Source organism: Narcine bancroftii, chromosome 10 (genome assembly GCF_036971445.1).
Source record: "Narcine bancroftii isolate sNarBan1 chromosome 10, sNarBan1.hap1, whole genome shotgun sequence".
Classification (NCBI taxonomy): Eukaryota; Metazoa; Chordata; class Chondrichthyes; order Torpediniformes; family Narcinidae; genus Narcine; species Narcine bancroftii.
Window position 1 is genome coordinate 74,737,208 of NC_091478.1, and position 13,051 is coordinate 74,750,258.

General features: G+C 43.2%; 1 protein-coding gene across 1 annotated transcript in view; it reads left to right on the forward strand.

Annotated features, from left to right (window-relative positions):
- The first annotated feature begins 758 nt into the window (after positions 1-758).
- nlrc5 (NLR family, CARD domain containing 5) overlaps positions 759-13,051 on the forward strand; it is a 172,583-nt gene continuing 160,290 nt past the window's right edge. Inside the window, exon 1 of the mRNA XM_069901371.1 lies at positions 759-902. The gene's annotated coding sequence lies outside the window, so the exon portion shown is untranslated. The remainder of the gene's footprint in view (positions 903-13,051) is intronic.

Sequence of the window (13,051 nt, forward strand, 5' to 3'; positions counted from 1 at the left end):
CCCCCCCATTGGACTTCCAATAGGTGGAGGCATCAATCCCTGGAGTGAAATGACATCATCTGACAGCGGCATTGAGCTGATTTTGCTTTCATACTTTGCCCTTTAAAGGCCATTGGTGTTGGATTCCTGAGATCACTCGCAAGCGTGAAAGGGGCAAAATCCTGAAATTGCCAACCAGTGTAATCTATGGTGATCTCTTCACCAGGACTGTACTGGTTCAGGAAGGGGGCACCACTGCACAAACAGGGGCTGGCATGAAACGATGGCCTGACCAGAGACCCCTGAAAGAGGAAAACCAGAAGCCGCGGGAATTTACAAAATGCGGAATTAATAAAAGGAGCAGGAGTGTGTGAAACGCCACTGCTGTCCAAGTCGCAATCCTTAAATGGCCAGGCTTGTGGGTTCTCAGACCCTCTGGGTGGTTGAAGTACAACCAGTGCTGGAGAAAGTCAGCTAGTGAAGCAGTGTTCTTTATATAGCAAAAATAAAAATACATAACCGAGCTTGAGCCCTTCACGTAAGCAAGAGCTGACAGATTTTCGTGTTTTACCACTGGCTTGGAAGTGTGGAAGCAGAGAGATACTGAAGGAACTCAGCGGTCTCGCTGTGTCCATTCCAGTATGATTAAAATCATAGCGACTGCAGACCTCAGTGTTTCACTGGCTTTGGGGGGGGGGGGGGGGGGGGGGCTGTGAGTTCCCGGGACGGCGAGATTGAGTGAATTTACTTATCTCGGAAAGCACGTGATTTTTTGTAAACTTTTGGAAAGAGATCCGACGAGTTTCGCTTTCGTTTGCCGATAAGCTCCCTCCATATAGAGAGCGGAGTTGGCTGGGCAGGACCGGACAGCTCCCTTCCAGCCGCATCCTGCACTCGGACGGGGCTCAGGACACGGCGATCAGGTGCGATGCAACAGAGTGGAAGCCTGAGGGTTGCGGTGTGATGAACGGACAGGTTGGCATTCTCCATCCCCGCCTTGTGTGCTTCGGGTGGGTCGTGGCGGGTAGCGCGGGCGGCGAGTTGGCGGAGGGGGGGGCGAGTTGGCGGAGGGGGGGCGAGTTGGCGGAGGGGGGGGCGAGTTGGCGGAGGGGGGGGGCGAGTTGGCGGAGGGGGGGCGAGTTGGCGGAGGGGGGGCGAGTTGGCGGAGGGGGGGGCGAGTTGGCGGAGGGGGCGGCGAGTTGGCGGAGGGGGGGGCGAGTTGGCGGAGGGGGGGCGAGTTGGCGGAGGGGGGGGCGAGTTGGCGGAGGGGGGGGGCGAGTTGGCGGAGGGGGGGGCGAGTTGGCGGAGGGGGGGCGAGTTGGCGGAGGGGGGGGCGAGTTGGCGGAGGGGGGGGCGAGTTGGCGGAGGGGGGGGCGAGTTGGCGGAGGGGGGGGCGAGTTGGCGGAGGGGGGGCGAGTTGGCGGAGGGGGGGGCGAGTTGGCGGAGGGGGGGGCGAGTTGGCGGAGGGGGGGGCGAGTTGGCGGGGGGGGGGCGAGTTGGCGGGGGGGGGCGAGTTGGCGGGGGGGGGCGAGTTGGCGGGGGGGGGGCGAGTTGGCGGGGGGGGGCGAGTTGGCGGGGGGGGGGCGAGTTGGCGGGGGGGGGGCGAGTTGGCGGGGGGGGGGGCGAGTTGGCGGAGGGGGGGCGATTTGGCGGAAGGGGGGCGAGTTGGCGGAGGGTTGATTGAAGGAGCTGACACGTGTGAGGATAGTTGAGACCTCCAGGGAGCTTTGTGTTGTTATTGAACGATGTTGTGGCCTCGTCTATTTATAACATACACAATAAACACGGTTTACGACATTCAATCCATTCTCTTAAAAGCATCAATGCACTTGCTGTTTTTCCTGAAACAATACACCCATGAAGTAAGTGTCTGTTACACAAGGCCTGGTCCCTCAGTGTCCAGTGGCTCAGGACCTCAGACTGCAGTTCTACTCCCACAGTCTTTGCAATGGCTGTGCTGAGCTTCGGTTTGTTCACGAGCAACTCCTGTAGCTGTCGGGGATTCACCAATGGACATCTCTTCGCACTGGAAGGCCAACAGGCTTCAGGCAGGTTGATCCACCAGCACTTGATCTATGTATCTGGAGGCTTCCTGGTACAGCCCAGAGTGCACAATTGTGTTATGCAGCTGCTTGGAGCAAACCTCAGCAAGGAGCATCGCATCCTTTTGGAGGTCTTCTTGGCCGGCCTTCCCTGAAAAGGAAATGCAGCCATCACAAGTGTGCAGTGAGATTGAGGTCTCATCTGCTCATGAAGGAATTAATGAGGAGGGTCTCTCTCATTTCCCAGTCAAATGAGATATTGGAACATGTTTGTGAGTTCTGGTGATGAGGCATTCAGCCAAGAGATTTTGACATTCTGCTCACACTAAACCATCCCAGACTCTAATTTGAATAAAACAATGCATATTTATTAATTTTTATAGATAAATCTCACCCTGCATATGTATTATTTGCCTGTATGTATGCTGAGTCCGGTTATGTGTTTGCATGCTTTGCACTGAGGAGCAGAGAATGCTGTTTTGTCGGATTGTACTTATACATTCAGATGATAATAAACAACTTGGCTTAAAACCATCCCACATGATCTACAGAGACTGCAGGACATTTTGTGTTGATCCCTACTTGATGGACCTTTATTCAAAGATGTTCTTCTGCAGAAATATTTCTACTAAGGGTAGGTGGTGCGGCAAGTCTAGCTGAATGGAACGTGAAGCAGAAGTGAGGCTGGGTCATTCTTTGTAATACTTGGGGCAGGCAGAAGCTCGACCATAGTGACACTTTGTGATGCAGCCACACACAATCGAATGAGGGCTGTGTGGATCCATTCTCTCCTCCTTTCTGTGGAAACCTGTACATCATAACCTGATGTAGGCAATCCAATTTGGAAGTCCAAATGAAACCTAGATGATGGATCAAATGACTGCTGCGGTGCTAAAGTGGAGCATTGGCCACTCGTGCACCACCTGCAACAATACTGAGGGTACCTTATACCCAATGACCAGATTCTTGCATACCATTGAGAAGGAACATTGCTTCTACATTCTCATTTGTTTGATCCTGGCTATTCCTTCTGCCTATTGAAGCCCTGACATCCCTGAACCAGTTTCAGAGAGGGGAACAGAGGATAGGTTGGGCGGGCTAGTTGTGTAAGGTCTTGATGTAATTGACACTGGTCCTGAGTCCAATTAAGACTGGTTACTGATGTTGATAAGATCTACAAGCCTACTGTGAGTCCAAGTAAGAGATAGCCATACCATCATGTATAAGGAGATTTTGATCTGAGTATCCCCATTGACTGACATCCGCTTGTGCCAATATCCTTCCTAATAAATCTGGCATATCAGGAATAAAAATTCAGGAGGATACTGGGCAGGCTTGCATGAGTCCTGATTTTGATGAAGAAGCTTTCCATTTGCCACACATTGATTTGGACAGTGCAACTGATGTCTGCATCAAGCAGTTGTCTCCCATTCCTAATTCCCACCCTAAATCATTTTGAAGGCCATGTCCAACTTGTATCATGCACTTTTCTGTCAAAGGTCTTCTCCTGGTCCAAGCTGAGCAGATGTGCATCCATCCTCTTGCTCTACATGCAGTGAGTGGCTTTCAGAGCAATGCTAGGTTGCCAGTGAGTTTCCTGCTGTGTACGGTGTTGGTCTCATCCAGGTGGATTTGTATCTTTGAGCCATGTCAGCTGGACAATAGTCAGTCACTGACTCACTTTCTCCAGTTTTTCTCCTTTATACATTGTCTCCAATTGGGCATGTGGTCCTTTTTAAATATGATGATTTTTTATGGAGAATAATAATGTTTAGGTATGATTCATGTAAAAAAAAAAAGTTCTTGATGGTGTGGTCTCAGTGGGCTTGTTTCCTTGCTTCTTTTCAATATTTTATTATGTTCATACATAGGTAATAACAAGAATATCTATCCAACAAAGTAAAAATGTATATTAACAACCTATGAAAGAGACAAAAGAGAAAACAAAATGTGCACAATTCTGATTATCTGAAATGGTCAGGGCTATTTCAGATAAATTTATTTTTGGAGAACTGGTCATTTTTTAATTAAAAAAAGCTCAGTATAAACAGCAAATCACTTGTAACAGTGTTTAAACAGCAACAAACAACAAGGGAAGGCTTTTTAAGAATTAAAATAACGTTTAATTCTCATCAAAAAAAATGCTGGCCGCCGCCAATCGCTGGCACCTCCCCACCGAGGCCCTGCTTGTGCCCAGGAGCCCGAGAGTCCCGCTCGTGCCCAGGAGCTTGAGGTCCTGCCGCGGCTGGGAACCTGAGGTCCGCTGCTGCCGCTGGAGAGCTGAATGAAATACAGATATGCAACATGTGCAATAGATGAATATCTATCATGACAGTCAGAGCAAGGGGTAGCCAGGATAAAAATATCCCCTTTAGAGGTGGTAGGAGTGAATAGAAATTTATGTGGAGTTGGTGTTCGATACAACAGATGGTTTATTAAAAACGTGTGCATCAGATCTCTCAAAGCTGAGCTTCCATTACCTGCATATCTGCCCTGGCCCCCTCCACCCCCATGCACAATAAGGACAGGATTTCCCTGTCCCCACCAGCCTCTGTATCCATCACATCCTCCTCTGCCATTTCCACTAGCGACTGTGATCCTACCACTGGACAGGTGTTCCCCTCTCCTCCTTCTGCATCCTTGACGCCCTTGTCCACTCCTCCCTACTGTTAGGTCTGCTTTGTTCATGAATGAGTGAGTCAAACACCAGACTGAGTCGAAATCAAGGTTCATTGTTCTTTATTGCTGGATTGTAACACTTGCAACTAACAGTGTTAGTTGGAGAAGGCGCATTCTGCCGTTATCAGGAAGTGGTGTTTTTTTTATACCTCAGGATATGTACTTAGTAAATTATCATACCATTACATTGTCCAATGAATAAACTGTTGCTATCCTTCTCTTAGTCTGCTGCACATCATTCTTCTTAGTGCAAAGCTTATCTTGAGTGTACTAGGTCACATCTGCATTCTGTTACTCCTTAGTACTGGGTGACTCCTTCTCCGGTCCCATCTCATGATGTTTTTACCTTACACTACCCACCGATTATCTCCTTGGTACCATCCTCTGTGACCACAAGAGATGCTCCACTTGGGCTCGCATCTCCTCCCTCACCACTATTTGGGGCTCCAAACAGCCCTTCCAGGTGAAGTAACATTTCACTTGTGAATCTGCAGGGATCATCTACTGCATCCAGTGCTCCCTCTCTGGTCTCCTCTATATCAGAGAGATTGGTCACAGACTGGGAGATCGCTTCATTCAGCACCTCAGCTCTGTCTGTCACAATAGCTTGTATCTCCTGGTTGTCACCCATTTCTATTCCCTGACCCATTCCCTTGCCAACATGCCTGCCCATGGTCTCTTGAACAGCCAGACTGAGACCACCTACAAGTTGGAGGAACAACAGCTCATCTTCTGACTGAATGGCATTAACATTGGATTTCGTTAAGCCTACCACCCCCCTCCCCTCAACCCCCTTCTCCTGTTATCTCTCCTTGCCTTCTTTCACACAGACATGTTAAATTCTACGTAGTCCCTTTTATCCAATAGTTGATCTGGATTTCTCCTCCAGCCAGCACTGTCTGAATGCTGAGATTACCTGTTTTTGTTTTGTTGCTAGTTCTGCTTATTCTGCCACAATAGCTTGGATCTCTTGGTTGTCACCCATTTCAAAAGTTGACATTATATCTGGATGCTGAATGACTGGCTGAGTTCCTCCAGCATTTTGGTGTTTTTTAACTTAGTTTTACTGTTTTGATTGGTGCATTTTCATCGGATGCAAGGATGGACAACGAGATAGACAACAGACTCGCCAAGGCAAATAGCGCCTTTGGAAGAGTCTGGAAAAACAACCAACTGAAAAAGCTCACAAAGATTAGCATATACAGAGCCGTTGTCATACCCACACTCCTGTTCGGCTCCGAATCATGGGTCCTCTACCGGCATCACCTACGGCTCCTAGAACGCTTCCACCAGCGTTGTCTCCACTCCATCCTCAATATTCATTGGAGCGACTTCATCCCTAACATCGAAGTACTCGAGATGGCAGAGGTCGACAGCATCGAGTCCACGCTGCTGAAGATCCAACTGCGCTGGGTAGGTCACGTCTCCAGAATGGAGGACAATCGCCTTCCCAAGATCGTGTTATATGGCGAACTCTCCACTGGCCACCGTGACAGAGGTGCACCAAAGAAGAGGTACAAAGACTGCCTAAAGAAATCTCTTGGTGCCTGCCACATTGACCACCGCAGTGGGCTGATATCGCCTCAAACCGTGCATCCCGGTGCCTCACAGTTCAGCGGGCAGCAACCTCCTTTGAAGAAGACCGCAGAGCCCACCTCACTGACAAAAGACAAAGGAGGAAAATCCCAACACCCAACCCCAACCAACCAATTTTCCGCTGCAACCGTGTCTGCCTGTCCCGCATCGGACTTGTCAGCCACAAACGAGCCTGCAGCTGACGTGGACATTTACCCCTCCATAAATCTTCATCTGCGAAGCCAAGCCAAAGAAAAAAGAACTGTTTTGATTACAGAATAGGAGATTCAGTGATCTGGTTACTGGCAAGACAAAGTTTGATTGCAGATGCTTAATTACCCAAAGGTTTATCTTAATTAACAATGTATTCAAGTAACAATAGGTGCATGTTATGAATCTAACTTTCCTAACAGTAAAACCAATTTCTTATTACAGCAAAGGGTGCACACTCTAACGTAACTAATGTGTTTGCTGAAACTTGAGTGTCATCAATACTGTATTCTATATCTCTGCTCTTGGACCTGTCTTCAGTTCCCTGTTATCATATTAGCACAATCTACATCCCTCTTTAGGCCATTTCAGACAGCCCAAAAGTTGAGATGTAAAGGTGGAGAAATTCTGCCAAAATGCATAATTACCTACCTCTCTGAATGTACAGAGGCGGTCTCCAAGCCCCATAATCCATCCTCTCTCCGCAGCACAGCCCTCTGTCGATCAATCTGAATGTATGGGGGGCTGATGATGTCAGCCTGCGATCCATCTCCCCACTCACCCCCTCCCTCCAGGGGCAGCAGGGACCATTGGGGTAGCCGACATGAAATGGCCCAATATTAGTTACAGCCCTCATACAGGTGTAATCTGTGTGGAGATAGGTGATTGGGCAAGGTCCTAAATAAATACTTCTCATCTATGTTTACCAAACAGAAGGACCTGGAAGATGGTCAGTTTAGCAAGAGGTACCCAGGTGGTCTGGAGGAGGTTAGCATTAAGAAGGAAGAGGCGTTGCTAGATTTCCAGAGCTGGATGAGATTTATCCCAGGGTGCTGTGGGAATAAAAGTAGGAGATAGCTGAATTTTTGCATCCTTGTTAGCCACACTGAATTGGGAATAAAAGGCGGAACATGAGGTTGCAGTGGCCACTTAAACTCTGTACAATGGTGAAATCCCCAAACCATTGTGTATGGTTGTGCAACCCTAGAGAAACTGAAAAATATAAACCAGGTTTACAAACTAGAGGATTGGATTGGTAAGAGTCTGAGCCATTTTAATTTACTAAACAAAGGGAGCCAGACTGCAGCAAATTATTGTATGTAGGAAATTCTGATTCGGTACAATTATACAATACAGGGGAAGACAATAAATAACACTGGACAACTAATTTTTACAAAAGATTTGCTTCCTGAAAAAAATGGGGATTTTGATGGTCAACTTCAAGCTGAACATAAAGATAATTTCAGAATTGCTGGGTAACAGGAAGTTGGAGAAACATTTAATTAACTTTTTTCTGAATTTGGCAATGTTTAATTGCATAATGATGCTGACATGTATGTGCAAATTCAACTAACCTAAAAATGTTTTGTCACTGATTTTCATTTGCACTCAACATCTGATGTCTCTTGTGTCAGTATCCAACAATGTTGGATTGATGGATTTCGGTTGCTCTGATATTTTCTATGGTTGTAACGTCCTGGTGAAACCTTATACCATGTTCATCACCCTCTGCACCAAGATCAGCAGGGAAGAAGTCCAAGTGCGAATGCAGAAAATGAAGTTTCCATGACATGTTGCACTTCATGGTTTTGTATGTTTGAAGTAGACCAGTAACAGAAAATAACAAAAATAGGTTATATCTAAAAAACGGTACATAATAGGAAAAAGTTAAGGTGAATTTTGTGATCAGCAGCCAAAAATCCATAAAATGCACCCAAAAATGTTCAGGAAGAAAAAATCTTTGTTGTCCAGTGAAATTGTTCATTTCTGGTTTGTGTTATGATCGGTTTATAGGCAGTTTCAGGATGGAACCTTAACCTTAAATCAGTCTTTGCATGACATTTACCAGTTAACCTCTATTTATCCTCAAATTTGCTGCTATGCAAGTTTGAGGCTGTAAGTAGCAGATTGTTACATGCACGACAGCAGCGATAAAGATTAGCCTCGACGGTGTTTTATTTAAAATTATTAATCAACAATTGTATAACTCCTACTCTAATTTAACTAATTTATCTAAACTTAACTAAATGATCTAATTTAAACTCTAACTATGCACAAATATATTTTGTGTGTATGGAATTCCCCAAGTCACTACAACTCAAAGCTCACTTCTGGGAAGGCAGTTTCAAGTTCAGAAATTTGGGGATGACACGTGGATTTGAGATTGATGCAACAACACACTGACTTTAGATGGTTGAGGCATGCAGGACTTAGATGAATGGTGAGACACACAGGCTTTAAATATTTGAGCCATGCAGGCCTAAGATGAGTGGTGAGACATGCAGGTTTTAAATGATTGGGACACAGAGGCTTTAGATTAGGGGTGTCAAACTCAAATTCACAGAGGGCCAAAATTAAAAACTTGGACTAAGTCATGGGCCAAACTAAATATTTATTGAAAATTTTCAACAAGATCTGCATGTTTTTTCTTCTTTCAACATATGTAATGTTAAACTTTTTCTTATTAAAATAAATGTTTAATAATAGTTTTGGATAAACTATTTCCAGAAGCATTAACAAATGAGAAATAAAATATTCAATAAATAATATTTCTCTATAGCCTTTAAGTTCCTTTAAAATGTATTTTTTTTTCACAAGCCAACAAGTCAAAAAAAATAACAACTTGCTTCAATGGCAAACAGGTTTGTCTTTTAAAATGATGAACATTTTGTCTGCCTCCCACCTGTCTTGAAAGGTCCTGTTTTCTGTCTTTCGTTTGGCCATTTTTCGTAAGGGGTTTATTACATGTGAGTTGGGCGACAGGTCGCAGATGCTAATGAAAGTAAAGAGAGGAGGTGGGGGCGATTAGCGGGCTGACGCCAATGCATTTGCAAAGCATTCTGGGATTTGTAGTATTACCTGTGCATGTGCGGTGGCCAGCGGGCCAGCTCTAATACATATTTGATATGATCTTGTGGACCAAATATAATTATATCACGGGCCAAATTTGGCCCGCAGGCCTGAGTTTGACATGTGTGCTTTAGATGAATGAGACACACAGACTTTAAATGGTTGAGGCACACAGGCCTTGGATGAAGTTAGCAGTTCCTCAAGTGGGTGAAAGAGACTGGGTGGGGGGGTTAACAGAATGTTGATTACGCATAAGACCCATGTTGAGGCACTTCAGAGAAATGTCCTTTTTAGACAAGGGCCTTCTTCTGCAATTTCTACCCTTTTCGTGGGTCAGTAGAGACAAGTTTTTTTTAATACATATTTTAAACTCCCTTTCATGGGTCAGTAGATGTGGTCTCTCATTTCCCTGTAAGCAAAAGGAGGAAATCTGACAATTCTGTCAACAACCACACAATGAGGCTGTGGGTTTCTCATTTCCACAAAGAATGTCGAAGAGCTGGTGACTCTTGTGCTGCTTCCTCAAAATGGCCCCCTGGTTTGGGAGGAATTGTTAGAGCGGTTGCACACACACATTTTAAAACACAGAATATTTGCAGGACTTTTGCAGAATGCTTTTTGCAGGAGGCAACAATGTATCGACAGCAGCTTGCCTGGGAGAGCATGTGATTTTTGCAGGCAGAAGAGAATTGTTTTGCTCTCAGGGAGGGAGGGTGTGAACCAGAGAGAGGAGTCACAGAAATCCATTCCAGAAGGACAAAGCTGGCAAACTTTGGAAGGCTGCCTGGTCAACGGGGAAGACTGACGGTCTGAAAGGTGACCTGAAAGAAAGAGGATCATCTGGAGAACCCTGAAGGGGGCAAGTTTTGTCAGCAAGACTGATTGAGAGGGAATCAGTTGCAGATGTCCTGGGAAAGGAATCTCTGAAAACCAGCAAGAACCCTCCTGAGTGGTAACCATTTGCCTGATGAGCACCAAAGAAAGGTGAACTTTGTTAGTGCTAACTTTTGTGCACAGTACAAGAATTGCCTGGAATCAGTGAGATTGGACTGTGATCCAAAGAACTTTTCTAATCTTAAATATACATTACACACACCTGTATTAGAGGGGGGATTAAGTAGTTAGGTAGGTTAAGTAAGTAGGTTAAGTAATAAGTTAAAGTTCAATTCTGTTTTCTTGTTCAATTATAATTAAAAACTACTTTGTTTAAGTAACCCTGTGTTGTGATGCATATCTATTGCTATTTGGGGTCCTCTGGACTCCATAACAGAAAGATTACAGCAGAAGATATCAAGAAGAAAATAAAGATATTTCTTGAGAGAGAGAGAGAGACGGAGAGACGGAGAGACGGAGAGACGGAGAGACGGAGAGACGGAGAGAGGGAGAGAGGGAGAGAAGGAGAGAGGGAGAGAGGGAGAGAGGGAGAGAGGGAGAGAGGGAGAGAGGGAGAGAGGGAGAGGGGAGAGGGGGATATTAGGGTAGGTTATAAATCGCTAATTGGCAGAGATTGAATGGTGAGGCAATAAGATACAGTATAATCTTTCGGAAGAGTTAGTTGGGAGTATGAGCTTAGCTTCTGCAGAATCATCATTGAGTTTTTAAAAATTTTTCTTTCTTAATACATTATGAAATATACTATTAGTGTTTTAGATGTAAGAGGAAAGATGGATGGTTAATAGATTTAAAGGAAGAGTTGATGGCTAAAAAGTTGAATTTTATTAATCTTAATGGGATACAGAACCACCAGCAGAATAAATTATTAGTGTACATATGAAAAAAAAATGAAAGTAGACATTCCCTTTTTATAATAAACACATTTGACATAAAAAGAACATGAAAAAATAAAAAGAGACTGGGTAATAACTGTAGTAGCATCATCATTTAATTGTAAGGCCAGAGGTACAGTAATATTGATAGACAAAAAAGTTACCAGTAAAAATATTAGATACCGGTGTAGATATAGCTGGAAGATTTGTTATGGTAAATTGTCAGATTTACTCGGAACAATGGACCTTAATGAATGTGTATGCACCAAATGTAGATGATGGTAAATTTATACAAGATGTTTTTACACAATTATCAAATGCCAAGGGAAAAGTTATATTAGGGGAAGATTTTAATTTTGTTTTGGACCCTAAAGTGGATAGATCAGGAGATAAAAGTAGCAAAAAATAATTGCAAAAGTAGTTGTAGATTTAATGAAATATATGGATCTAGTGGATATTTGGAGAAGAATTCATCCCAATGAAAGGGATTATTCCTTTTCATTTCAATACAAAACATAGTCATGAATAGATATGCTTTTCTTTTCTAAACAATTTCAACATAGAGTACAAAGGGTGGGATATCAAGTACCAGTTTTATCAGATCATTCACCTTTAAATTTTGTCAAGTTTATTGGAAGAAGAGCAAAAGATTGGCTATAGATGGAGGTTAAATACAACCTTGTTGAAGAAGAAAGAAGTTTGTGATTATATGAGATGGCGATAATTTTTTTTCTTGAAACCAATAAAGATTCAATAACAAGTAAGTTTACAATATGGGACTCTATGAAGGCATATTTAAGAGGTCAAATAATAAATTATACTTCAAAAGTAAAGAAAGAATATATGAAAGAAGTAGACCAGTTAGATAAAGAAATAATGAAATTGGAGAAGAAAATAAAAGGGCAAAAAGATGGGGAGAAGAGAAAAGTGTTAAGAAATTAAGATTTAATACAATACAGATATAGAATAGAGAGAGATGTAACGAGATAGTGACAAAAATACTATGAGTTGGGTAAAAGGGCGCATAAAGTCTTAGCTTGGCAATTAAAAACGGAACAAGTTTCTAGAACAATAACTGCAATTTAAAAAAAATCTACAGGTCAGTTTTCTTAAACCACAGGAAATAAATTATAATTTTAAGGAATTTTATTCAGAATCTTTGAAAGATAACAACAAAATAAAAGGGTATTTGAGACAAGTTAAATTGCCTGTGCTAAAAGATGATGAAAAGCTAAGGTTGTCTAATAATTTTTCTGAAATAGAAGTTTGAGACCCTAATGTCTTTACAGAATAATAAAGCACTGGGTAAGGATGGTTTTTCACCAGAGTTTTATAAAGAGTTTAAGGAGTTATTAATACCTCTATTAATGGAGGTATTAGACCAAATGAAAGAGGTCCATGATTTGCCAGAATCATTTAAAACAGCATTAATAACAGCAATTCCACAGAAAGGGAAAAGTTGTTTACAACCGTCTTCATATAGACCTCTATCACTTTTGAATACAGATTATAAAATCATATCAAAATTATTAGCTAATTGGTTAGTTTAATTTTTAACCAAAATTAATAAATATGGATCAAACTGGTTTTATTAAAAATAGAAGAACAGCAGACAATATAGTTAAATTTTTGAGTTTGATAAATGTAGCACAAAATAGAAAGATCCCAGTGGTGGCGGTAGTGCTAGATACAGAGAAAACATTTGACAAATTGGAATGGGACTTTTTATTTGGAAAAACTTCATGCTTTTGGAATCCCAAATACTTTTATAAATTGGATAAAGGCATTATATGACCAGCCAAAAGCAAAAGTGATTACGAATAAACAAATATCAAAACATTTTTTGTTAGAAAGGTCTTCTAGACAAGGTTGCCCATTATCACCCTTTCCGACAGCATCAAATCCACGCTGCTGAAGATCAAACTGCGCTGGGTAGGTCACGTCTCCAGA